The sequence below is a fragment of the Cervus elaphus genome, chromosome 20 (genome assembly GCF_910594005.1).
Source record: "Cervus elaphus chromosome 20, mCerEla1.1, whole genome shotgun sequence".
Lineage (NCBI taxonomy): Eukaryota > Metazoa > Chordata > Mammalia > Artiodactyla > Cervidae > Cervus > Cervus elaphus.
Genome location: NC_057834.1, coordinates 73,155,181 through 73,181,228, shown reverse-complemented (window position 1 = coordinate 73,181,228; position 26,048 = coordinate 73,155,181). Strand labels below are relative to the sequence as shown.

General features: G+C 36.9%; 1 protein-coding gene across 4 annotated transcripts in view; it reads left to right on the top strand.

Moving 5' to 3' along the window:
* Positions 1-26,048, top strand: part of MTF2 (metal response element binding transcription factor 2) — a 78,647-nt gene that overhangs the window by 14,233 nt on the left and 38,366 nt on the right. The window lies entirely within an intron of this gene.

Here is a 26,048-nt window from a genome sequence, read left to right as displayed (position 1 = left end):
CCTACTTTCTTCAATTTAAGTCTGAATTTGGCAATAAGCAGTTCATGATCTGAGCCACAGTCAGCTCCTGGTCTTGTTTTTGCTGACTGTATAGAACTTCTCCCATCTTTGGCTGCAAAGAAGATAATCAGTCTGATTTTGGTATTGACCATCTGGTGATGTCCATGTGTAGAGTCGTCTCTTGTGTTGTTGGAAGAGGGTATTTGTTATGACCAATGCATTCTTTTGGCAAAACTCTGTTAGCCTTTGCCCTGCTTCATTTTGTACTCCAAGGCCAGACTTGCCTGTTACTCCAGGTATATCTTGACTTCTGCCTTTTGCATTCCAATCCCCTATGAGGAAAAGGACATCTATCTTTGGTGTTAGTTGTAGAAGGTCTTGTAGGTCTTAATAGAATCATTCTACTTCAGCTTCTTTGGCATTTGTGGTTGGGCATATAGACTTGGATTACTGTGATATTAACTGGTTTGCCTTGGAAACAAACAGATCATTGTGTCATTTTTGAGTTTGCATCCAAGTACTGCATTTCGGACTCTTCTGTTGACTCTGAGGGCTACTTTGTTTTTCCTAAGGCATTCTTGCCAACAGTAGTAGATATAATGGTTATCGGAATTAAATTCGCCCATTCCAGTCCATTTTAGTTCACTGATTCCAAAATGTCGATATTCAGTCTTACCACCTGTTTGACCACTTCCAATTCCTGTTTGACCTAACATTCCAGGTTCCTATGCAATATTATTCTTTACAGCTTTGGACTTTACTTCCATCACCAGTCACATCCACAGCTGGGTGTTATTTTTGCTTTGGTTCCGTCTGTTCATTCTTTCTGGAGTTATTTCTTCACTCTTCTTCAGTAGCATATTGGGCACCTATCGACCTGGGGAGTTCATCTTTCGGTGTCATATCTTTTTGCCTTTTTGTACTGTTCATGGGGTTCTCTTGGCAAGAATACTGAAGTGGTTTGCTGTTCCCTTCTCCAGTGGACCACGTTTTGTCAGAACTCCCCACCGTGACCTGAAAGTTCTAGGACCCACAATACGAAAGTTCTAGGATCCACAACAGATTTCCGAACCTGGGGATCTGGCAAAGGGACTGAAAACCCCCAGGGAATTTGACTTTGAAGATATTAATAGACATCAAAAAAAGAACTTTCAGCTCTTTGAGGAGTGTCTGGCACAAATACCACTTTACTATTGCTAGGTGAGTTTTTGTTTTTTTTTTTAGAATTATAGTTTTATAATATTAAGATGTTTTAAACATAAAGAAACCAATTTTCAACCACAAGAGAGATCATAATTTCCTTCTCATAGTTTAAGGTTTCCTTACGGATACTTGAACCTCTCTACTGACAGTCTGAGGACTTTTCTATAGCAGTTCTTGAATTCTATTAGACAGAAGAGTAGTTTATGCAGCTCTGGTTAAGTATACTTCTCTATTACTAAAAATGTATTTATACTGAATTTCAGAGCATTCTCATGTAGTTTTGGGTTCTAATGACATTACCTTTTTTTTCTGTTTTAAAAAAGGGATTTGTTAATTTCTTTTATTTTTATTGAAGTGTAGTTGATTTACAGTGTTGTATGTGTTTCAAGTGTACAGCAAAGTGATTGTTACATATTTTTTTTTCAGATTCTTTTGCCTTATAGTTACTATAAAATATTGAGTATCGTTCCCTGTGCTGTACAGTAGGTCCTTGCTGGTTATCTATTTTTATACATAGTGTGTATATGTTAATCCCAAACTCCTCTACTTTATCCCTCTCCCCTCTTTTCCCCCTTGATAACCCACAAGTTTGTTGTTCATTTTTATTTTTAAAGATTCCACATATAAGCAATATCTAAATTTGTTTTTCTCTATCTGGCTTACTTCACTTAGCAGGATAATCTCTTGGTCCATCCATATTGCTGCAGATGGCATTGTTTCTTTTTTTATGGCTGAGTGATTTTCCATTTTGGGCTTCTCAGGTGTCTCAGTGGTAAAGAATATGCCTGTCAGTGCAGGAAACGGGGTTCAATCCCCAGGTCAAGAGAAGGAAATGGAAACCCACTCCAGTATGCAGTGTTCTTGCCTGGAGAGTCCCAGGGACAGGGGAGCCTGGTAGGCTGCCGTCTGTGGGATTGCACAGAGTCGGACACTACTGAAGCAACTTAGCAGCAGAAGCAGAAGCAGCATGCTTGCCTGGGAAATCCCATGCACAGAGGACCTGGCAGGCTATTCAGTGCTTAGGGTCACAGAAGAGTTGGACGCACCTTAGCCGTTAAACAACATTAGTGTTGTTGGTTTTGTTTTAAATCTGTGGTTACCTGCTATCTATTGTATGCAGTATAGCTAATTATTGCATGCAAGATAACTATTCATCACATAACTAATATATTATCATGGATATGCAAACTGATATTACTAGCTAAATAATAAAATGTCATTGTGGAGACATTCTGTTTTCTGTTTGCACAGTTTAGATGACTGTGGATATTGTGATGTCTTTTTAAAAAAGTCCAATATAGTCTTGAAATGTTACACTGTCTCTAAATGTTTGGTGTTTCTTTGCCAATCCAAAAACACGTGATATGTTATATTTAAGTGTCATTTACAATTTTTTTAAAAGGTAGTGATCTTTTAATAATAGTTCATAAAAATCTTTTTGTGATCACAAAATATTATACTTGTTGCAAAAGACTGAACATACGAAAGTGTTCTATGAAACTGATATTTTTTCCTAAATTTGAAAGTTTTAAAGTATATTTTCTGAAATTTCACGAAGAGAGCCAAAACCACGCTCAACTGAAATTGTAAACACCTCTGTCATTGCCTGACCTGTTAGGTGGCTAAGCTATTTTTAATTCTAGAGGATATAGGCTGAAACTGAGGTTGGGGTGGGGAATTGCCTCTCTGTTTTTAGTTTCATTCTTCAAGTGAGGTGAAATTAAAAATATGTGCATTCATAGGATAGTGATATTTGCTTGATAGGTGGACTTTTTTTTTTTTTTACTTATATATGTGTATTGGTGAGTATAAGCTTTGATTAATTTTTTAAGAGATAATTATCAAGTACCTGTTGTTTTCTGCCAGACACTATGTAAAGTTTTAGAGAACAATATGTTTCCTTTCACTTGTAATTTGAAATGCAAATTCCATTTGTTACAAGTTGTTAGGTGATAGCATTCCTAGAAAATTCTTTGATTCTGTTTTTTTTTTTTAGACAGTATTTTATTTTATTTTTTTCCCAGTTATTTTTATTAGTTGGAGGCTAATTACTTTACAGTATTGTAGTGGTTTCTGCCATACATTGGCATGAATCAGCCATGGATTTACATGTGTTCCCAATCCTGAACCCCCCCCTCCCACCTCCCACCTCCCTCTGGGTTATCCCAGTGTACCAGCCCCGAGCACTTGTCTCATGCATCCAACCTGGACTGGCGATCTGTTTCACACTTGATAATATACATGTTTCGATGCTGTTCTCTCAGATCATCCTACCCTCGCCTTCTCCCATAGAGTCCAAAAGTCTGTTCTATACATGTGTCTCTTTTTCTGTCTTGCATATAGGGTTATCATTACCATCTTTCTAAATTCCATATATATGCGTTAGTATACTGTATTGGTGTTTTTCTTTCTGGCTTACTTCACTCTGTATAATGGGCTCCAGTTTCATCCACCTCATTAGAACTGATTCAAATGTATTCTTTTTAATGGCCAAGTGATATTCCATTGTGTATATGTACCACAGCTTTCTTATCCATTCGTCTGCTGATGGGCATCTAGGTTGCTTCCATGTCCTGGCTATTATAAACAGTGCTGCGATGAACATTGGGGTGCATGTGTCTCTTTCAGATCTGGTTTCCTCGGTGTGTATGCCCAGGAGTGGGATTGCTGGGTCATATGGCAGTTCTATTTCCAGTTTTTTAAGGAATCTCCACACTGCTCTCCATAGTGGCTTACTAGTTTGCATTCCCACCAACAGTGTAAGAGGGTTCCCTTTTCTCCACATCCTCTCCAGCATTTATTGCTTGTAGACTTTTTGATAGCAGCCATTCTGACTGGCGTGTAATGGTACCTCATTGAGGTTTTGATTTGATTCTGTTTTTAATATATGTTTTACACAGAAGATTCAGACTTAATCATCAGCTTATGAAAGAGTAGGTTTGTTAGACTATTAATATTTATGGTTAATAAATAACCTAGTTTCAACAACCTCTTCGTTCTTTAACCAATAGCTTGTATTAATGGTCAAGTTTGCCTATCCCAAAACATCTTTTGATCTCTGAGGAGCTAAGCTTTGAGAAAGTGTAAGCTAAACTCACCCTGTTTGTCTTTACTTTTAAGCCTCATGTAGTCTGGCATTTAAGCTCAGTGATCATAGGTGACTTCGGAATGGTTAACTTCAATAAACAGTTTTTATTGCTTATTTTCCGTAACCTACTCTATTAGGTGCATCTGATACGTGACTATCTCCTTTTTCTCAGTTGTCTTTTCTTTCTTTTTTTTTTTTTTAATGCTATTTCTCTCTCTGGGTTATCTTTCCATTTCTGTGGTGACTCTTTTCCTTAGAGGATTGTTTTGATCATCGTTTGAATAAGAGTTTTCCTAAGATTCCCAGATTTGACTTTCATAAACTTTTTGCTTTTCTTAGTGGGCTGGAGGTAGTGTGCTGACGTAAGGTTGTCAGCTTTTTATTTTGGAAGGTAAAAACTGCCACTTACCACCATTATTTCGTAAAAGAAGATATATTTCAGCTCCAAGAACGTGAAAAGGATATGCTCTCAAAATACAGAATGGTCTATAAAGTGATTAATTTAACTTAATTAAAGCTCAATGTAATTTTAACTTAATTAAAGCTCAATATATCCTTGCCTTTCTTACTTTGTTATAGATTGACCCTGGTTTGTGGACCTAATTACATTTGAGAACTGCTGACTTAAAACAGTAAGATTTTCGAGCTAGTTCAAGGGGAAAGGAGTGTGGGTAGTTCTGTGAAAAAACTGTGAAGTATATCTTAACATAAGAAGGGCTTCAAAGTAATCCTTCATGAAAAAGCCTCCTACTTTTACTTCATATGACTTTTTATATAGTGGCTATTAATATTCTGTAGAACTGTTATTCCAGAACTGTTACTTCCTTTGGGAAACACTGCTGTGGATGTTGATGTTACCAAGAGTATTTCTTAACTTTAATAATTTTCAAATATTCATCAAAATATTGTTTGCTGAGAGTATAAAACATCAAATAGTTGTAAAATTAAAAAATTTTTAACTGAAAATATGTAGTTTGTCTGTTCCTGCTACTCTTCTTAGAGGCAACTATTTTTAACTTTTAGCTATTTCTTCTTTTTATTCTTTTCCCCAAAGGTACAGTTTATTAGTTTCAACAGGAGAACAAAAATAAAGTCACAAAACAAACCAGACAGACAGAGGTAGGTAGGTTTTTAACGTGGATTAGATGGCAGGTTCCTTGCTCTCATCAGGGCACAGGTGTTACAGGTCTCCATTTTTGATGGAAGGTTTGAAACAGGATAGACAAATGGTCACATCTGCCTTTGCACAGACAAGTTTAGGAAAACTAGTAAGAGCAGCTAGTTTAAAGTTTAATAATTATCTGCCAAGGTGGAAGTGTCTAGTTTCACTCAAATTCTTTTCGCACTATATGGTTGACTTTTCAGCAATGTGGGCTTTCCAGGTGATGCTGGTAGTAGAGAACCTGTCTGCCAGTGCAGGAGACGTTAGAGACACGGTTGCATCCCTGGGTAGGGAAGATCTCCCGGAATAGGAAACGGCAGCCTGCCCCAGGAGTGACTGAGCACAAACACATCTGCAGTAAAGGGATAAGTTTTTTTGTTTTCATCCTAAATTTAACAGTCAACCTCCATGCACTCAGAACTGATCAACAGAGTTTTTTGATGTGAGGATTATTCAGAAGCTTCATGATCTGAACCCCTCGATGTATTTTCTCTGGATAGCTTGAATCTAATCATGTTTTGTCAATTATTTTTATTGCATCCTGCGTTTTGGTGACTCGATGCCCAGTTAGCTTCACCACCAAGAAATTGCCCTTGCCTAGGGTCTGCTTGATGTTGTAGAAACCCACCTGGAAGAGCTTCTGCTGGCCCTGGCCCCAAGCCTGTGGGGTCCGTGCCTCACCTCCACTATGGCTCTGGGCCATACTCATGGTGGTGGCTGGGACACCTCTCGCCCCGTGACCCCCCCCCCCCCGGCACACCCCACCGCTGCCCGCATGCTGCTTGTTAGCTCTCCTGTTTCTTCTTTATATTGCTAAAGAAAACATAGCTGTGTGTTGATTCATCAATTTGAGGCATTTTCTTCCTGTGATGTTAAATGAGAAATTTTTCTCATTTAGTCTCTTCCAACATTCTTTCAATATGGTTATACAAAAAATTTCAAACTCCATTTTCCTTCGTAGGATTTTATAAAAATAGTTTACATATGAGCCACATAGAGTATGATGTTGCAAAGTAATCATGAGGCTTCAGAGTTGCAGAGATACATACATGCAGAGATCTTAGAACAATGTCAGAAATTTGTTAGATATTTTTAGCTCTTTAGAATTCTTTTATACAACTGTATTTCAGAGTTGTCTCACTAAAAATTAAAATTTGCTTAGTTTTCTTTGAACATTGAAATATTCAGTCATATTTCCACAGTTTGTAAAATGTCTTGGAGTGTACTTTTCGAAATCTGTTGTATAACTTAATCAGTCACGTTTATTTTTCTTGAAATATTCTCCTGGAGCTCTTCTGGAGTTCTGCTCTAATCTGTACTTGTAGCTCTCTAAAAAATGTCTTGGGGCTTGCCTGCATCATCATTCCTTTGCCTGTCTGCTGTGTTGACTCCTTTATATCCTATGTCTGCCTTTTATTTGGTTTACTCCCGCTCTTTGGTATCTTCCGTAAGGGTCAGAGAAAGTGTGTTTGGGGATAAGTCTTTACAGACGTCATAGGCCTGTAAATACTCTTGTACTACCTTCATTCTTTTTTTGAATTGAAGACAAGAGGCATGTGGGATCTTTGTTCCCCAACCAGGGATTCAGCCCACAGGCCCTGCAGTGGAAGGGCAGAGTCTTAACCACTACACCACCAGGGAAGTCTGTACCTTCACTCTTGATCGATAATTTGGCTCATTATAAAGTTGATTTTCACCCTATTTATTTTTCACTTAGAATTTTAAATGAGTACTTTCACTGTCTTTTAGTGTTTCATGTTGCTGTAATGATACCCAGGTGGCTCAGTGGTTAAGAATCCAACTGCCAATGATAGTTTTATTTTTAGTCTTTTAAGAAACCTACATTCTGTTTTCCATAGTAGTTGTATCAATTTACACTCCCACCAACAGTGCAAGAGGGTTCCCTTTTCTCCATACCCTCTCTAGCATTTATTGTTTGTAGAGTTTTTGATGATGACCATTCTGACAAGTGTGAGTTAATGTCTCATTGTAGTTTTTATTTGCATTTCTGTAATAATGAGTGATGTTGAGTGTCTTCACGTGTTTGTTGGCAAACTGTATGTCATCTTTGGAAAAATGTTAGGTCTTTCACCCATTTTTTGCTTGTGTTGTTTGTTTTTTGATACTGAGCCTGCTTGAGCTGCTTGTGTATTTTGAAAATTGACCCTTTATTAGTTGCTTCATTTGCAAGTATTTTCTCCCATTCTGAGTGTTGTCTTTTCATCTTATTTATGATTTCCTTTGCTGTGTAAAAGCTTTTAAGTTTAATTAGGTCCCATTTGTTTATTTTTATTTCCATTACTCTGAGAAGTGGGTCAAAGAGGTTAGCGTTTGTCAGATGCTTTTTCTGCATCTGTTGAGGTGATCATATGGTTTTTATTCTTCATTTTGTTAATATTGTATATCAGATTTACTGATTTATGAATGTTACACCATCCTTGCATCTCTGGATGATCCCACTTGATTATGGTGTGTGATTTTTTAATATTTTGTTGAATTCAGTTTGCTACTATTTTGTTGAGTATTTTTTGCATCTTTCTTTATGAGGGATATTGCTTTATGGTTTTCTTTTCTTGTGAATCTTTGGTTTTGGACTCAGGCTAATGCTGGTTTCATAAAATGAATTTGGAATTGTTCTCTTGCCTTCTGTTTTTTGAAGGAGTTTGAGATGAATTGGTGTTAATTCTTCATCGAATGTTCTGTAGAATTTAGCAATGAAGCCATCTGATTCTGGATTTTTGTTTGTTAGGAGTTTGTTTAAAAATTAATGGTTCCATCTCCTTACTTCAATCTGTTCAGATTTTCTCTTTCTTCATGGTTCATTCTTGGTAGGTTGTATATTTCTAGGAATTTATTTGTTTTCTTCTGTGTTGTCCTTCTTGTTGGTGTGTAATTGTTCATTGTAGTCTCATGATTCTTTGTGTTTCTGTTGTATCAGTTGTAACATCTCTACTTTCATTTCTGATCTTATTGATTTCTCTTTTTCTTGGTAACTAGCTAAAGATTTGTCTATTTTATCTTTTCAAAGAACCATGTCTTAGGTTTCATATACCATATCTATTGTCTTTTTAGTCTCTATTCTATTTCTGCTCTGACCTTTGTTATTTCTTTCTCTTCTCTAACTCTGGCCCTTGTTCTTCTTTTTCTAGATCATTGAGGTGTAAAGTTAGGTTGCTTACTAGAGATTTTTCTTGTTTCCTGACATAGGCCTGTATTACTATGGAATTCCTTCTTAGAATTGCTTTTGCTGTATCCCATATGTTTTGGTATGTTCTTTTTCCATTTTCATTTGTCTTAAGATATTTTTTAATGTCTCTCTTGATTTTTCTTTGAATCGTTGGTTGTTCGGTAGTATGTTGTTTAATCACGTATTTGTGAATTTTCCAGTTTTTTTTTCTTTAAATCTATTTCTAGTTTCATACCATTGTAGTGGGAAAAGACTGTAATAAAAGACACAGAAGGGCGTTACATAATGGTAAAGGGATCAATACAACAAGAGGATATAATGTTTGTAAATACTTACGCACCCAAATAGGATCACTTAAATGTTTAAACAAATATTAACAGACCCAAAGGGAGAAATACACAGAAGTACAATAATAATAGGGGACTTTAATACTCCCTTTTCATCAGTGGATAGATCATGCTGACAGAACCTCAAAAGGGAAACATTGACCTTAAATGATCCAAGTGGATTTTCACAGATACATACAGAACTTTCCATCCAAAAGGAATAGAATATACTTTCTTCTATTCCATCATGTGTTTCATGTGTACATGGAATATTCTCCAAGATACATTATATGTTAGGCTACAAAATAAGTCTTAACGTTTTTCTTTTCTATTGTAGATATTTTAAAACATGACTTAGCTAAGTACTGCATTAGCCACATCTGAAAAGTTTTAATATATGATATTTTTATAATTGTTCAACTCAAAATACTTGATAATTTCCATTATGGTTGCTTCTTTGGCCCGTGGGTTATTTTAGAAGTATGTGTCTTAAGTTTTTAAAATTTTAATTTACATTCTTAACTGCTTTCTAGTTTTATACCGTTGAAGTCAGAGAATATAAGCCATATGATTTTTATAGCTTGAAATTTGTTGAGACTTGGTTTATGTCTTAGTATATGGTCAGTGTTTATAAATATTTTGTCTAATAGACATCTGTTCTTTGATGAAACAGATAATTTAACGTTGCTACTGTTTTCCTCCTAATTTCCCTCATATTATCCTCCCATTCTCTCAAGTTGAAAACCTGGGAATTCTAAATTTCTGGTTTGCTTTTAATACCACATGGGGTTGATTCTTGATAGCTGTCCAGTAGACTCTTAAAACTATTTAATATCATTACTAAAATAAAACCACTGAAAAGCCTAAAGTATATAAACTCAGTTACTCAAAGCCCTGCTACACATGACTCTAATTCTTGTTATTTTCTTGTTCATAGATTATTGTGGATTTATTACAGTTCCCATCTTTTCTCTCCTTTGATAGCATATATTTATTTGTATGTTTATTCATTCAGCCAGTATTGAGAACCTGTTATGTGCTAGGTACGGGGTATATATAGGCTTCCCAAGTGGCTCAGTGGTAAAGAATCCACCTACCAATACAGGAGACACAGGTTCAATTCCTGGGTCAGGAAGATCCATTGGAGAAGGAAATGGCAACCCACTCCAGTATTGTTGCCTGAAAAATCCCATGGACAGAGGAGCCTGGCAGGTTACTGTCCATGAGGTTGCAAAGAGTCCAACACGACTGAGCACACACACATGCCTTATATGCATTTTTCATTTGGCCAGTGTTATTTTTTGTGACTTTCTGTCTTGAGTTTTGTACCTGGAAAATTGTGTATTGTCGTGGAACTTTGTGTCTTTGCATATGTTCCTTAGGCTTACAAAGCCCTTTCTAAAGTTCATCTGGGAAACTACTGCTCATGTTTCAGGTTAATTAGCTGAGTGTTGATGAAGTCTTGACTGACTTTGTCTCTTGCCCCTAGATAGATTAGAAATTGTTTTTGAGTGTATTTATTATAGGAAATGTTTTTTTGTGCCCTTTTGTTTCCCCATTTAGGCTGTGGTTCCTTGGTGTTATGTTATGTATTTGTTTCTCTTAGCATCTAGCATAGTACCTGGGGTGTAGCAGATATTTAACAGGTAGAATCATCATATTTGCCTTAACTTCCATTTGGCCTCTTCTTCAAAATGGTTTGGGGAATGGACTGTTTTTGTTGCTTAAATTGTCTGGTTAATTAAAAAGTATATTTGTTCTGAGATACCAGTTTTCAGCTATTAACAGCTTAGGAGACAACAGTGTACTGAGTTAGTTATTTATAGTAAGGGTGTATTCTGGGACTACACTGGCATTCAAGTGGTTAAGACTCTATGCTTCCAATGTAGGAAGTGCAGGTTTGATCCTTGGTCGGGGAACTAAGATCTCACATGCCATGCAGTATGCCCCCCGCCCCCCAAAGAAAGCCATATACATATTTAATACATAAAATATGTATTATATATAATCGACTATGAATGGGAATTAGGATTCCAAGTGGTCTAGTCTATAATTTGTCATATAACTTACTTGCAGTGTTCCTAGTACTTACTGCCCACTGTAATGGTTTCACAATTTAAACCTGTGCTCTTATTGAGTGTGTTTCTTCTCAGTGTTACCCAGCTGTAGGACTGAGGTATCTGCTGATTCTGAGCCTCTAGTAGTAACCCTGACCAGGTGTCCCAGCAAGGTGAGGGTTGAGAGGAAAACATCTACAGTTGTTAGAAGTAAGATGTTCGTATCTTAAACAGGTGGACGATGCCCACCCACCCATACCCAGTTAGTTGTCTAGCTCTTCAGGTAAATAACGTGGAGGGGGGTTCTGAAGAATGACCTTCATTCTTTGGCTTTTCAACCTAAGTTTTGCCTTCCCAGCTAATAACCCTAAAGCATATCTCATCACTCTTTAAGTTCTGTATCAGAAAGAAGAATTCACATGCAAATTCTTATAACCTCAGTCTTAAATATCAGTGAACACGGAGAAGTTCATTGAAAGCCTGTTGCATGAAAGGAGAGCCCAAGATAAACAGAAGAAATGATTCCTGAATAAGTAGATAATAGAAAGGGTTTACTGAGAAGTGAGCAAGTATGATGAAAAGAAGAGCCTCCATCTAGACACATCCTTATGAATTTTGAAGACATCAATGATAAAGGAAGATCCTAAAAACTTCCTGGGAGGAAAAAAGCACTAACCTACCAGGGAGGAAAAGTCAGAGTGACATCACTCTGATTTTCATTGTCAGTGCTGAGTGCTGAATGTAGTTTAGGAGTTCTGTCAGACTTCTGAGAGAATTATTTTCAACATAAGATTCTGTATCTAGGACTGAATATTTTTAGATACATAAAGATTCAGAAACTTTACATGCACACATCTTTTTATTGCAAGCCACTGGTTCAAAAAAGGAATATGTGATCCAGAAAATAAAGGGATAAGGGAAGCTTCAAAGAAGATGGGGCCTAGAAGATTATTAATGTAGATTGGCTCAGGAATGAGGAGAACTCTAGTAGTAAGATTTACATGTGGAAAAAAAAATTGACAGTTTGAACTAAGGAGACACTAAACTAGCATATTAATAAGCAATTTTAGGAAAAATAAAAAGTGAATAAGAAAGAATGTGTAATAAAAGTATGCCATTTAGCTTTATACAGTTTTAATTAAGTAAAACACTTCATTGATTTCTTGAAAATAGTCCAGTAAGATTTGTAGAGGAAGGGGTTTGGTGATTATTGTTTTTATAATAAATAGTTAAGATCTGAAGTTGATCAATTAAAAAAGAGAAATATAAGCACATTATTTAGAAATATGGTGACACCTCCCAAGAGAAATGGCTGAAAGCATCAGCCTCTAGCGAGCAGGACTGAAATATGGGAAGGGATTGGTGGGGAACTACTGCATTTCATTTTAATCCTTTCTGTAATACTTGATTTTAAAAATGTAATCATATTTTGTCTTCATTGTTTCTAAAACTTAGCATTTGAGTAGAGCAGCCATAAAGCTGCCTGCTTTTGTGGTCTGTCCTCTAGGTCCAACCCTGGTTCCCTTAGATGTTCTACATTCAGTGAAACCATAGCCAGTCAGAAGGCAGCCAGCCTCAAGCTTCATTTTACTATATTTGCCTCAAAAGAGAATTTCTTCCCTGTTGCTTTTAATGCAGGGTGAGGGTTCTGTAGATTGTCTTCTACTTCCCTTTATATCTGGGCTCTGCTTTGGCCCTGCTTGAATTTGACTGTATCTTTGTGAAAGGTCCCATCAAAAGTGGCATCATTGTTAGGTTATGTTAATATTCTTCACATGCGATTATATCCCAAACACATGCTACTTTTCCCAGGGAAGGGAAGAAGTTGTAGGAAAGAGCCTGGGCAAGACAGCAACTTTTACTCTTTAAGATGAGATGGGATTGATCAGGACCTGAGATGCTTGGGGTTAAGGTAGCAGCAGAATAGGTTTTTTTTTTCTTCTTTTTTTTTCATTTCTCACTATTGCATACCCTTTTGAGTTTCTGGATTGAGGTGAGTAAGAGGTGGTTATGTGCTCCAGTGGGAGGTCACAGTAGTGAATTAGGACTAGGTTTTTCTTCCCTTCCTTTCTTTGATGCCAAGTGATACTTCGTGGGTTGAAGATTTGTGGCAGGGGTACTTGAGACATGGTTGTAGTGAATCTGTCTGGGCTTATTACAGAAGAGTAGGGAATCCTTAAGCAGCACAATAGAGGGACAGAAGTTCCTACTAGGGAGGTGAGTCTTTTGTTTGGCTCTTAGACTGCTTTTAATTACATTAACAGTTGCTGCTGATAATTTATTGATGATTGTGTTTTTCCTGCATTCTGAGCACTGTGCTGTGTACCTAGGAAGTAATGGTACACAACACCGGCACAGTCTTTTTCCCTCTCAGAGAAGGGTTGAGAAGTAAAGACAAACTAGTGCTCTACTGTGCAAATGGAGCACAGCGTGGAAAGTACAGTGATTGGAGAGCTATATATAGTATGCTAAGAAAGCATGTAACCTGAACTTGGTGGCTGGGCTTGAATCAGCCCTCAGAACTAAGAACTTTAAGTTTTCATTCCAATCCCAAGGAAGGGCAATGCCAAGAATGTTCAAACTACTGTACAATTGCACTCATCTCACATGTTAGCCGAGTAATGCTGAAAATTCTCCAAGCCAGTCTTCAACAGTACGTGAACCATGAACTTTCAGATGTTCAAGTTGGATTTAGAAAAGGCAGAGGAACCAGAGATCAAATTGCCAATATCTGTTGGATCGTAGAAAAAGCAAGAGAATTCCAGAAAAACATCTGCTTTATTGATTACGTCAAAGCCTTTGACTGTGTAGATCACAGCAACTGTGGAAGAGATTGGAATACCAGAACTGCCTCCTGAGAAATCTGTATGCAGGTCAGGAAGCAACAGTTAGAATTGGACTTGGACTGGTTCCAAATTGGGAAAGGAGTACGTCAAGGCTGCATACTGTCACTCTGCTTGTTTAACTTATATGCAGAGTACATCATGCGAAATGCCAGGCTGGATGAAGCGCAAGCTGGAATCAAGATTGCTGGGAGAAACATTGATAACTTCAGATACGCAGATGACACCACTCTTACGGCAGAAAGTGAAGAGGAACTGATGAGCCTCTTGATGAAGATGAAAGAGAAGAGTGAAAAAACTGACTTAAAACTCAACATTGAAAAAACTAAGATCATGGCATCCGGTGCCATCACTTCAGGGCAAATGGATGGGGAAACAGTGGAGACAGTGACAGACTTTCTTTTCTTGGGCTGCAACATCACTGCAGATGGTGACTACAGCCATGAAATTAAAAGATGCTTGCTCCTTGGAAGAAAAGCTATGACCAACCTAGACAGCATATTAAAAAGCAGAGACATTACTTTGCCAACAAAGGTCCATCTAGTCAAAGCTATGGTTTTTCCAGTTGTCAGTATGGATGTGAGAGTTGGACTATAAAGAAAGCTGAGTACCGACGAATTGATGCTTCTGAGCTGTGGTGTTGGAGAAGACTCTTGAGTGTCCCTTGGACTGCAAGGAGATCCAACCAGTCCATTCTAAAGGAAATCAGTCCTGAATATTCATTGGAAGGACTGATGCTGAAGCTGAAACTCCAAAATTTTGGCTACCTGATGCCAAGAACTGACTCATTTGAAAAAACCTTAATGCTGGGAATGAGTGAAGGCAGGAGGAGAAGGGGATGACAGAGGATGAGATGCTTGGATGGCCTCACTGAACGGGCATGAGTTTAAGTAAGCTCTCGTAGTTGGTGATGGACAGGGAAGCCTGGCGTGCTGCAGTCCATGGGGTCACAGAGTTGGACATGACTGAGGGACTGAACTGAACTGAAGAACTAAGAAGGAAGGTCTATTTAAGTCTTTCCTACCAAGATCTTGGGCTTTGAAGATAGGAACCTTGACTGTCTTGTTCACCAGGCCTAGAATAGATATTTATTCAATATTTATTGAAGGAAAAATAATTAACTTGAAAGGACATTGAGTTTCTAATATTTCTTCTACCATTTTTGAGATATTATACTGTCAAGTGCGTAAGTCATGTATTTTGTTTTTTTTAACTTTATATTATAATGGAGTGTAGTTGGTTGAGGGTTTCCCTCGTGGCTTAGGCAGTTAAGAATCTGCCTGTAAGGCAGGAGACCTAGGTTGGTTAACAGTGTTGTGCTAATTTCATGTGTACAGCAAAGTGATTCAGTTATACACACACACACACACACACACACACACAATACTTTTCTTTCTTTCTTTCTTTTTTGGACAGCACTGTACATCATGTGGGATACTAGTTCCTTGACCAGGTCTTGAACTGTGCCCCCTGCTCTAGGAGTGTGGAGTCTTAACCACTGGACTCCCAGGGAAATCCCTCATGTATTTTAATATTAGCCTTGTAGTAGTCCTCAGAGATTATATCAGACAGATGAAATAAACTAGCTTGTCACAAGTAATATTCAGATAATTTCCTAGTTAGCTGGGGGGATAAATTGGGAAATGGGTTGGGGAGAAAACAAAAGCCACACTATTTGAATCATGCATGCAGTTCTCAAGTTCTTGAGTCAAGGGTCTTACTATTGTATGAGTAGTAGTAAACCAAGAACAAAGGATCGGGTAGAATCCACTTGATTTCTTTTTTTTTTCCTACTTGCTCTCAAGGAAAGAAACTTTTTGTCAAGGCAGTTTCTTTCAAGATGGATATCAATACTAGTGATGAGATGCTTCTCTAATGATAATAGCATTACAGGTACAGATATATTATAGATACAATCTTTATGTGTGCATTGTCAAATAGTAAAATGTGTGTGCGTGCTCAGTCATGTCTGACTCTTTTGACCCTGTGGACTGAGCCCGGTGGGATCCTCTGTCCATGGAATTTTCTAGGCAAGAATACTGGAGCAGATTGCCATTTCCTACTTCCAGGGGATCTTCTTGATCCAGGGATTGAACCCATGTCTTTTGCGTCTCTTGCCTTGGCAGGTGGATTCTTTACCACTGCGCCAAAAAGCAAATAGGAAATAGTGGTAGTAGTAATGAGTATTTTTGAGATATGATTTGAGTCCTGCTACTCAGTTCCCTATAATGTATGTCATCAGTATACAATGTCATTCCAAGTCTGTGGTCAGTATATGTCTAGTTTACCCAATCCTCAGTCATATCCCTGCTCTCATTTACCAGTTGTCTTAACATACCCACTTGAATATAATTAATATATTATTATTAAATATATTCTTATGTATATATGTGTTCTTATGTATGGTGTTACATGTGCATTTTTAACTTTGCTTAAATGATAATTGTGCTATAAATTTTGTTCTATTTTCATCTACGCTTTTGCAGAATCTTTCCATGTTTTTGAATCTATGCCTCACTTCCAAGATCAAAATAGTATTCTACATTTTCTAAGTAGATTTCATGTTTTGTGCTTTTATGTCTGTGCGCCATCTGGAGTTCACCTTTTTGTGTATTGTGAACTAGGGATACAACTTTTTTCCTTTTAAGTGAGCCAGTTTCTCTAACACGTTTAATGAATAATATATCCTGTCTGTATGGATTTGTAGTATCGTTTTTATCATTAACAGTTTCCTGTAAATAGATCTGTTTTGGAAATACCTGTTCTGTTGCATTGCTGTTACAGATTCTGACCAGTACAGAACAGTTTTCTCTGGAATATGTCACAGTGTCTGGTGGGACAAGTCTTCCCCTCTTTGTTCTTCCTGTTGAAGGTTGACTTAGCATTTCTATTGGTTTTTCACATTAATTTTCTAAAGTGTTTTACCTCTAAAAATCCTGCTGGGATTTTAATTGGAATTGCATTGAACTTAATATGCTGAAGATTAACTGCCTAATATTGTGAAGTTTAGCCTTTATCAGCTCCATTTGGGAGAAGCTGTGTTCTCTACACTTTTAACATCCTGTAAAAAGGAAGGTATGGACTGGAGGTTTAATGAATGTTGAGCATTCATTACCCAAGAGCAAAGGTAGGGACTACAGAGCTTAAAGAAAGGATAGGTGGACCAGCTTCTTCTATTTGTTTTGGTCTTCTGTGTAAATTTAACTTAAACATGAGAGGCAGCCTAGCATTGATGCAAGATGAACGATACAGCTTTGTAGCTATTGACCAGGGTCAACTGAGCATCCAGAAGTAATATTTTCCCGATCAGAAAGTCTATTTATCAAGGCACTTTTACATGATATAAACTGGGGAAAATATTTCCAACTGTATAATAGCAAAGTATTTGAAATATATAAGGTGCTCTTGAAAATCATTATGGAAAGGATTAACATTTCAGCTTTAAAAACAGGCTAAGAACATCAGCTGGAGTTTCAAGAAAACACAAATTGTTAACAAATTTGTGGGGGAAAAAAAGCTTCTCAGCAATAGAAAGGTAAATAGAAACTTGCGTGTGTGTGTGTGTGTGTGTGTGTGTTGTCCAATAGCAAAAGGATGATACTCCTTTTCGGAGAAGGTGTGGGCCATCAAGTAACTTCTCTGATCCGGTCAGAGTGTTGATTATTGGTACCATTTTTGAGACTCATTTGACAATAAGTTACCACATTAAAATATATACATAATGTGGTTTTGGGTGAAATGGGGTGTTTAAATGAAACACCCATTACAAGATGATAATTGAAACTGGATGGTGAATATCTGATGTTTCATAGCGCTTGTTTTGTTTGTTGTTGTTCAGTCACTAAGTTATGTCCAACTCTTTGTGACCCCATGACTGCAGCATGCCAGGCTCCCCTTCCTCCACTCTCTCCTGGAGTTTGCTCAAATTCATGACCATTGAGCCAATATTACTATCTAACCATCTCAACATGTTACCCCCTTCTCTTGCTGCCCTCAGTCTTTCCCAGCTTTAATATCTTTTCTAACAAGTTGGCTCTTTGCATTAGGGGCCAAAGTATTGGAGCTTCAGCATCAGTCCTTCCAGTGAATATTCAGGGTTAATATTCTTTAGGATTGACTGGTTTGATCTTCTTGCAGTCGGGACTCTCCAAGAGTCTTTTCCATCACCACAGTTCAAAAGCATCAATTGTTTGGCACTCAGCCTTCTTTATGGTCCTACTCTCATATCCGTACGTGACTACTGGAAAAGCCATAGCTTTGACTAGACGGACCTTTGTCAGCAAAATGATGTCTCTGCTTTTTAGTGTACTTTCTAGGTTTTTCATAGCTTTCCTTCCAAGGAGTAAGTGTCTTTTGATTTCATGGCTGCAGTCACTGTCCACAGTGATTTTGGAGCCCAAGATAATAGAATCTGCCACTGTTCTGCTTTTTCTGTTTCTGTTTGCCATGAAGTGATGGGACTGGATGCCATGATCGTAGTTTTTAGAATGTTGAGTTTCAAGCCAGCTTTTTCAGTCTCCTCTTTCACCCTCATCAAGAGATTCTTTAGTTTCTCTTCACTTTATGCCATTAGAGTGGTATCGTCTGCATATCTGAGGTTGTTATTTCTCCTGGCAGTCTTTATTCCAGCTTGTGATTCATCCAGCCTGGCATTTTGTATGAGGTACTCTGCATATATGCTAAATAAGCAGAGTGACAAAGTAGAGCTTTGTTGTACTGCTTCCCCAATTTTGAACCAATCTGTTGTTCCATGTCCGTTTCTTTTTTTTTTTTAATTTTTATTTATTTATTTTTAATGGAAGGATTATTGCTTTATAGAAATTTTGTTGTTTTCTGTCAAACCTCAACATGAATCAGCCATAGGTATACATATATCCCCTCCTTTTTGGACCTCCCTCCCCATCCCACCCCTCTAGGTTGGTACAGAGCCCCTCTTTGAGTTTCTTGGGTCATACAGCAAATTCCCATTGGCTGTCTATTTTACATATGGTAATGTAGGTTTCCATGTTACTCTTGCCATACATCTCACCCTCTCCTCCCCTCTCCCCATGTCCATAAGTCTGTTCTCTACGTCTGTTTCTCCATTGCTGCCCTGTAAATAAATTCTTCAGTACCATTTTTCTAGATTCTGTATACGTGTGTTAGAATACAATATTTATCTTTCTGACTCACTTCACTCTGTATGATAGGTTCTAGGTTCATCCACCTCATCAGAACTGACTCAAATGTGTTCCTTTTTATGGCTGGGTAATATTCCATTGTGTATATGCACCACAACTTCTTTATCCATTCATCTGTCGATGGATATCTAGGTTGCTTCCGTGTTCCAGTTATTGTAAATAGTGCTGCAGTGAACAATGGGATACATGGGTCTTTTTCAGTTTTGGTTTCCTCACGGTATATGCCTAAGAGCGGGATTGCTGGGTTACACGGTGGTTTTATTCCTAGTTTTTTAAGGACTCTCCATACCATCTTCCATAATGGCTGTATCAGTTTATATTCCCACCAGCTGTGCAAGAGCGTTCCCTTTTTTCCACACCCTCTCCAGCATTTATTGTTTGTAGACTTTTGATGATGGCCATTCTGACCTGTGTGAGGTGATATCCCGTTGTTTTGATTTGCATTTCTCAATAATGAGTGATGTTGAGCATGTTTTCATGTGTTTGTTAGCCATCTGTATTTCTTCTTTGGAGAAATGTCTGTGTAGGTCTTTTCCCCACTTTTTGATTGGGTTGTTTGTTTTTCTGGTATTGAGTTGTATGAGCTGCTTGTATATTTTGGAAATTAAACCTTTGTAAGTTGTTTCATTTGCTATTATTTTCTCCCATTTTGAGGGTTGTCATTTCACCTTGCTTATAGTTTTCTTTGTTATGCAAAAGCTTTTTAAGTCTAATGAGGTCCCACTTGTTTACTTTTGTTTTTATTTCCATTACTCTAGGAGGTGGGTCATAGAGGATCTTGCTTTGATTTATGTCATCGAGTGTTCTGCCTATGTTTTCCTCTGAGAGTTTTATAGTTTCTGGTCTTACGTAGTAGGTTTTTAATCCATTTTGAGTTTATCTTTGTGTATGGTGTTAAGAAGTGTTCTAATTTCATTGTTTTATATATAGCTGTCCAGTTTTCCCAGCACCATTCATTGAAGAGGCTATCTTTGCCCCACTGTATATTCTTGCCTCCTTTGTCAAAAATAAGTTACCTGTAGGTGTATGGATTTATTTCTGGGCTTTCTATCTTGTTGCATCGGTCTGTAATCATGTTTTTGTGCCAGTACCATACTGTCTTGATGACTGTGGCTTTGTGGTATAACCTGAGGTCAGGAAGGCTGATTCCTCCAGCTCTATTCTTGTTCTCAAGACTGCTTTGGCTGTTCAGGGTCTTTTGTGTCTCCATATGAATTGTGAAATTTCTTTGTTCTAGTTCTGTGAAAAATGCCGTTGGTAATTTGATAGGGATCACATTGAATCTATAGATTGCATTTGGTAGTATGGTCATTTTCACAATATTGATTCTTCCTACCTAGGAACATGGAATATCTGTCCATCTGTTTATGTCATTCTTTGATTTCTTTCATCAGTCTTAAAATTTTCTGTGTACAGTTCTTTTGTCTCCTTAGGTAAGTTTATTCCTAGATATTTAATTCTTTTTGTTGCAATGGTGAATGGGATTGATTCCTTAATTTCTTCTTCTGATTTTTCATTGGTAGTATATAGAAATGCAAATGATTTCTGTGTATTGATTTTGTATCCTGCAACTTTGCTAAATTCACTGATTAGCTCTAGTAATTTTCTGATACTATGTTTAGGGTTTTCTATGTGCATATCATATCATCTGCAAACAGTGAGAGCTTTACTTCTTCTTTTTTGATCTGGATTCCTTTTATTTCTTTTTCTTCTCTGATTGCTGGGCTAGGACTTTCCAGAACTATGTTGAATAATAGTGGTGAAAGTGGACACCCTTGTCTTGTTACTGATCTTAGGGGGAATGCTTTCAGTTTTTCACCATTGAAATAATGTTTGCTGTAGACCTGTCATATATGGCCTTTACTATGTTGAGGTATGTTACTTCTGTGCCCATTTTTTGAAGAGTTTTCATCATAAATGGGTGCTGAATTTTGTCAAAGGCTTTTTCTGCATCTGTTGAGATGATCATATGATTTTTATCTTTCAGTTTGTTAATATGGTGTTTGACATTGATTGATTTGCATATATTGAAGAATCCTTGCATTTCTGGAATAAACCCAACGATCATGGTGTATGAGCTTTCTGATGTGTTGCTGAATTCCGTTTGCTAAAATTTTGTTGAGGATTTTTGCATCTATGTTCATCAGTGATATTGGCCTATAGTTTTCTTTTTGTTAAAAATATATTTATTTATTTGGCTGTGTCAAGTCTTCATTGAAGCATTCAAACTCTTAGTTGTGGCATATGGGATCTAGTTCCCTGACCAGGGGTTGAACCCAGGCCCCCGGCATTGGGAGCACAGAGTCTTAGCCACTGTACCACCAGGGAGGTCCCTGTAGTCTTCTTTTTGTGTGTTGTCTTTGTCTGGTTTTGGTATCAGGGTCATGGTGGCCTCGTAGCTCTTTTCTAAATGTTTGATAGAGTTCTCCTATGAAGCCATGTGGTCCTGGGCTTTTGTTTCTTGGGAGATTTTTGACCACAGCTTCAATATCAGTGCTTGTAATTGGGTTGTTCATAATTTCTATTTATTTCTGGTTCAGTCTTGGAAGATTGAACTTTTCTAAGAATCTGTCCATTTCTTCCAGGTTATCCATTTTATTGCCATATAGTTGTTCATAATAGTCTCTTATAATCCTTTGTATTTCTGCATTGTCTGTTGTAACCTCTTCCTTTTCATTTCTAGTTTTGTTGATTTGATTCTTCTCTCTTTTTTTCTACATGAGTCTTGCTAAGGGTTTGTCACTTTTGTTTATCCTTTCAAAGAACCAGTTTTTAGTTTTATTAATCTTTACTAGTGTTTCTTTCATTTCTTTTTCATTTACTTCTGCTTGGATCTTTATGATTCTTTCCTTCTTCTAATTTTAGTTTTGTTGTTGTTGTTCTTCTTTTCCCAGTTGTTTTAGGTGTAAAGTTATTCAATTGTCTATTTGATGTTTTTTCTTGTTTCTTGAGGCAGGATTGAATTGCTATAAACTTCCCTCTTAGGACTGCTTTTGCTGCATCCCATAGGTTTTGAGTTGTCCTGTTTTCATTGTCATTTGTTTTTAGAAATTTTTTTATTTCTTCAGTAACCTGTTGGTTATTTAGAAATGTGTTGTTTAATCTCCATGAGTTTGTGTTTCTTAGTTTTCTTATTGTAATTGATATATAGTCTCATAGCTTTGTGGTCGGAGAAGATGCTTGATATGATTTCAGTTTTCTTAAATTTACTGAGGTTTGAGTTGTGACCCAAGATGTGGTGTATCTTGGAGAATGTTCCATATGCACTCGAGAAGAAGGTGTATTCTGCATTTGGATGGAAGGTCCTGAAGATAATGAGATCCATCTCATCTAATGTATCATTTAAGAGTTGTGTTTCCTTATTAATTTTCTGTTTTGATGATCTGTCCATTGGTGTGAATGGGGTGTTAAAGTCTCCTACTATTATTGTATTAATGTCAATTTCTCCTTTTATGTCTGTTAGTGTTTGTCTTATATATTGAGGTGCTCCTGTGTTGGGTGCATAGATATTTACAATTGTTCTGTCTTCCTCTTGGATTGATCCTTTGATCATTATGTAGTGTCCTTCCTTATCTCTTGTAATATTCTTTAAGGCCTGTTTTGTCTGGTATGAGGATTGCTACTCCAGCTTTCTTTTGCTTCTCATTTGCATGGAATATATTTTTCCATCCTCTCACTTTCAGTCTATATGTGTCTTTAGGTCTGAAGTGGATTTCTTGTAGACAGCATATATATATAAGGACCTTGTTTTTGTATCCATTCAGCCTGTCTGTGTCTTTTGGTTAGAGCATTTAAAGTAATTATTGATATATATGTTCCTGTTGCCACATGTCCATTTCTTTTTTTTTTTTTTTTTTTTCACATGTCCATTTCTTAACTGTTGCCTCTTGACTCGCATACAGGTTTCTCAGGAGACAGGTAACGTGGTTTGGTACTCCTGTCTCTTAAGAATTTTCTACAGTTTGTTGTGATCCAAACAGTCAAAGGCTTTAGCATAGTCAGTGAAACAGAAGTAGATGTTTTTCTGAAATTCCCTTGCTTTTTCATGATCCAGTGGATGTTGGCAGTTTGATCTCTGGCTCCTCTGTAGCTTCGAAACCCAAGTTTTACATCTGGAAGCTCTCAGTTTCATGTACTGCTGAAGCCTAGCTTGAAGGATTTTCAAGCATTAACTTCTAGAGTGTGACATGAGCACAATTGTACAGTAGTTTGAAAGCTCTTTGGCATTGCCCGTTTTTGGGATTGGAATGAAAACTGACTTTTCCAGCCTTGTGGCCACTGCTATTTTCCATATTTGCTGACATGGTGAGTGCAACACTTTAACAGCATTATCTTTTAGGATTTTAAATAGCTCAGCTGGAATTTTATCACCTCCACTATCTTTGTTTGTAGTGATGCTTCCTAAGGCCCACTGACTTCACACTTCAGGATGTCTGACTCTACGTGAATGATCGCACCATCATGGTTATCTGGGTCATTGAGACCTTTTTTGTATAGTTCTGTGTATTTTTGCCACTTCTTAATCTCTTCTGTTTGCATGTATTTATAATGTTCTACAATAAAAGGGGAAAATGCATATTTTTGATATAGCAATTCTTTTTGAATTTATGGTGTATAGTATTTGGAATGCTTTAAAACTAAAGTGTAAAGGGATGAACTTTGTATTATTGCCTGTAATAGTGATAGTAAAACGTTGGAAAATCCTAAATGTTCCTCAGTTGTATGGTAGTTGGGAAGGAGTTTAGCCGCTGTTGGAAAGATTATCTTACATACTTTTATATTTATACAGATGGACATTACATTGACTTAAGATATATTGTTATGTGAGAAAAATTATAGAGCAGTGTATGTAATATTCTAATTTTTGTTATATATATGTAAATTTTATCTACATGTAGATTATATACATAAGAAAAATGAGATGAACAGTTTTCTTTTATGGGAGGAAGTATCATGGGGAGTTTTTATTTTTATTTTTTTGATTTTATATTTATTTTTTTAATACAAAAAACATTTTGTATTGGGGTATAGCCAGTTAACAATGTTGCAGTAGTTTCAGATGAACAGTGAAGGGAATTTTATTTTTGAGTGTATATTTTTATATTATTTACTTAACTAGCTCCATGTTTACCTTTGTAATCAGAAAGGAAGTAATACATTCTAAAATTAGAAAAATTAGTTTAACTTCTAATAATGGATACATTCTGGACAGGAGGGAAGTAATCAGTGGCAGCAGCAGGGGAAAAGGGAAGATGTACATTGTTTATTCTAGTTAGGTTTGAGTTGTGGTGTTCAGTGTTATGGGTCATTTACTCTTTCTTACTTTGTTTTCTCTAAAATTTCTTTGGGAAGAGGAATTTTTAAAGTAGGATAATACTTTTACAAAATATCTTGATTAAAGTAGTTTCAGTTAATACATGATTTATGTTCTATGTGTTTGTATCGATAAAATATTGGTGTGCATTTTCCTTAGAATGTAAATTAGAGTCTATTCTTATTCTTAGAGCAAAACAGATTATTTTGGCATAGGTATATTTTTAGGAAAAAAAAACTTACCTTTACATAGGTTTTTTAAATTGAATTTGAACTTTATAAAGTCCATATAGTCTTTCTGAGCTTTATGTACCATACCCTATAATAGAGCATTGAGGATACAGCTGTCAGAAGATTAACACACATTTCCTGGTTTTTGTAGAATGTTTGGGTGGGAGAGTGGTGGTGTGTGTTGCAGTTAATTTCAGACTAAATGGGGAGACGACTGTAACAGCAGAGACAGATAAATGTGTGTAACTTCTCCCAAAATTTGGCTGTGAATGGGAGGAAAGAAATAAGAGAAAGTGGTGGGAGGGGAAGGAAGGAATCAAGGGAATTTTAGTTTTTCTGTTTTCCCACCACTATCCTTACAAGTTACTAAGAGTAGTTGAATGCTACTGGGAAAGTGCCAGTAGAAAGATTGATTGAATGCTGACTCTGGTCTATAATTCTGTAACTTTGGTCAAGTTATTTAATCTGTCTTCTTAGAGTTACAGATTTTTCATAGGTAAAAAGGGATCTGTAAAATCATTATCTGTAAAAATGTCTCCATAGTATTGTTACGAGTATTATCACTCTCCCCCTGGCACAGTAAATGGCTTATGATATGGGCTTAAAAATTGATCTGTGAGTAAATGTGCAGGGAGCTTAATGTATGGTTGAGCACGTAGTAGTCGCTCAAGTGACTTTTCCCCAGGAGTTTGGCTGTGAATGGAAGGGAAAAAGGTTATCGTGGGAGTGAGACGTAAGGAATCAAGGGCAACTGTTACTAGATTATGGCTTGTTAACATATGATGTGCCAGAAATATTAGTAGAATCAAGGTGGAAGCACTGGAAGTAGAAAAAAAATTTTTAATGGTTTATTTCTTATGATCTAAGGGCTTATTGTGTAGTAGGAGTAATATAGTAGAGAGTAAGATGGGGACAGACCTTGTCATCAAAGATTAAAAAGGGAGAGAATTTGTTGAAGCAATGGCAGAGCATATGAAACTATCTGGGAATGTTTGCAGTTGCGAGTTTGTACATATTCCACTCTGGAATTGGAAGATTCTAGGTCCTTGTAGTCATCCTGGCATTCTGATGAGGTTATTTCTCACACATAATTAATTATGTTGCCCAGGCTTTAGTTTCTTTAAGGGAAGCAAAGTCTCTCTGTGACCATTGAATTTATAGCTTTCTAGAAAGTTGCTTGCTAATAGAGTCATTTTCATACTGTGATTTGAAGATATTGTTTCACTGTCTGGAGAGAGAAAACTCTCAGCCTGACATGGAGCTTTCCTGCTGATAAAATTTATTATAGTGACTCATTTTCCATTTTTACTTCTCTCATCTTGTCAGGCTTTTAAGTCTTGTAAATCATCTAATTACAGTATTGAAGAGCGTTTTCTTCAGCTGATGCTGACCTGACAACAGTATATGGTGATATATATTTTTAGAGCATGACTCTTAAAATGTGATCCATAGGTCTTT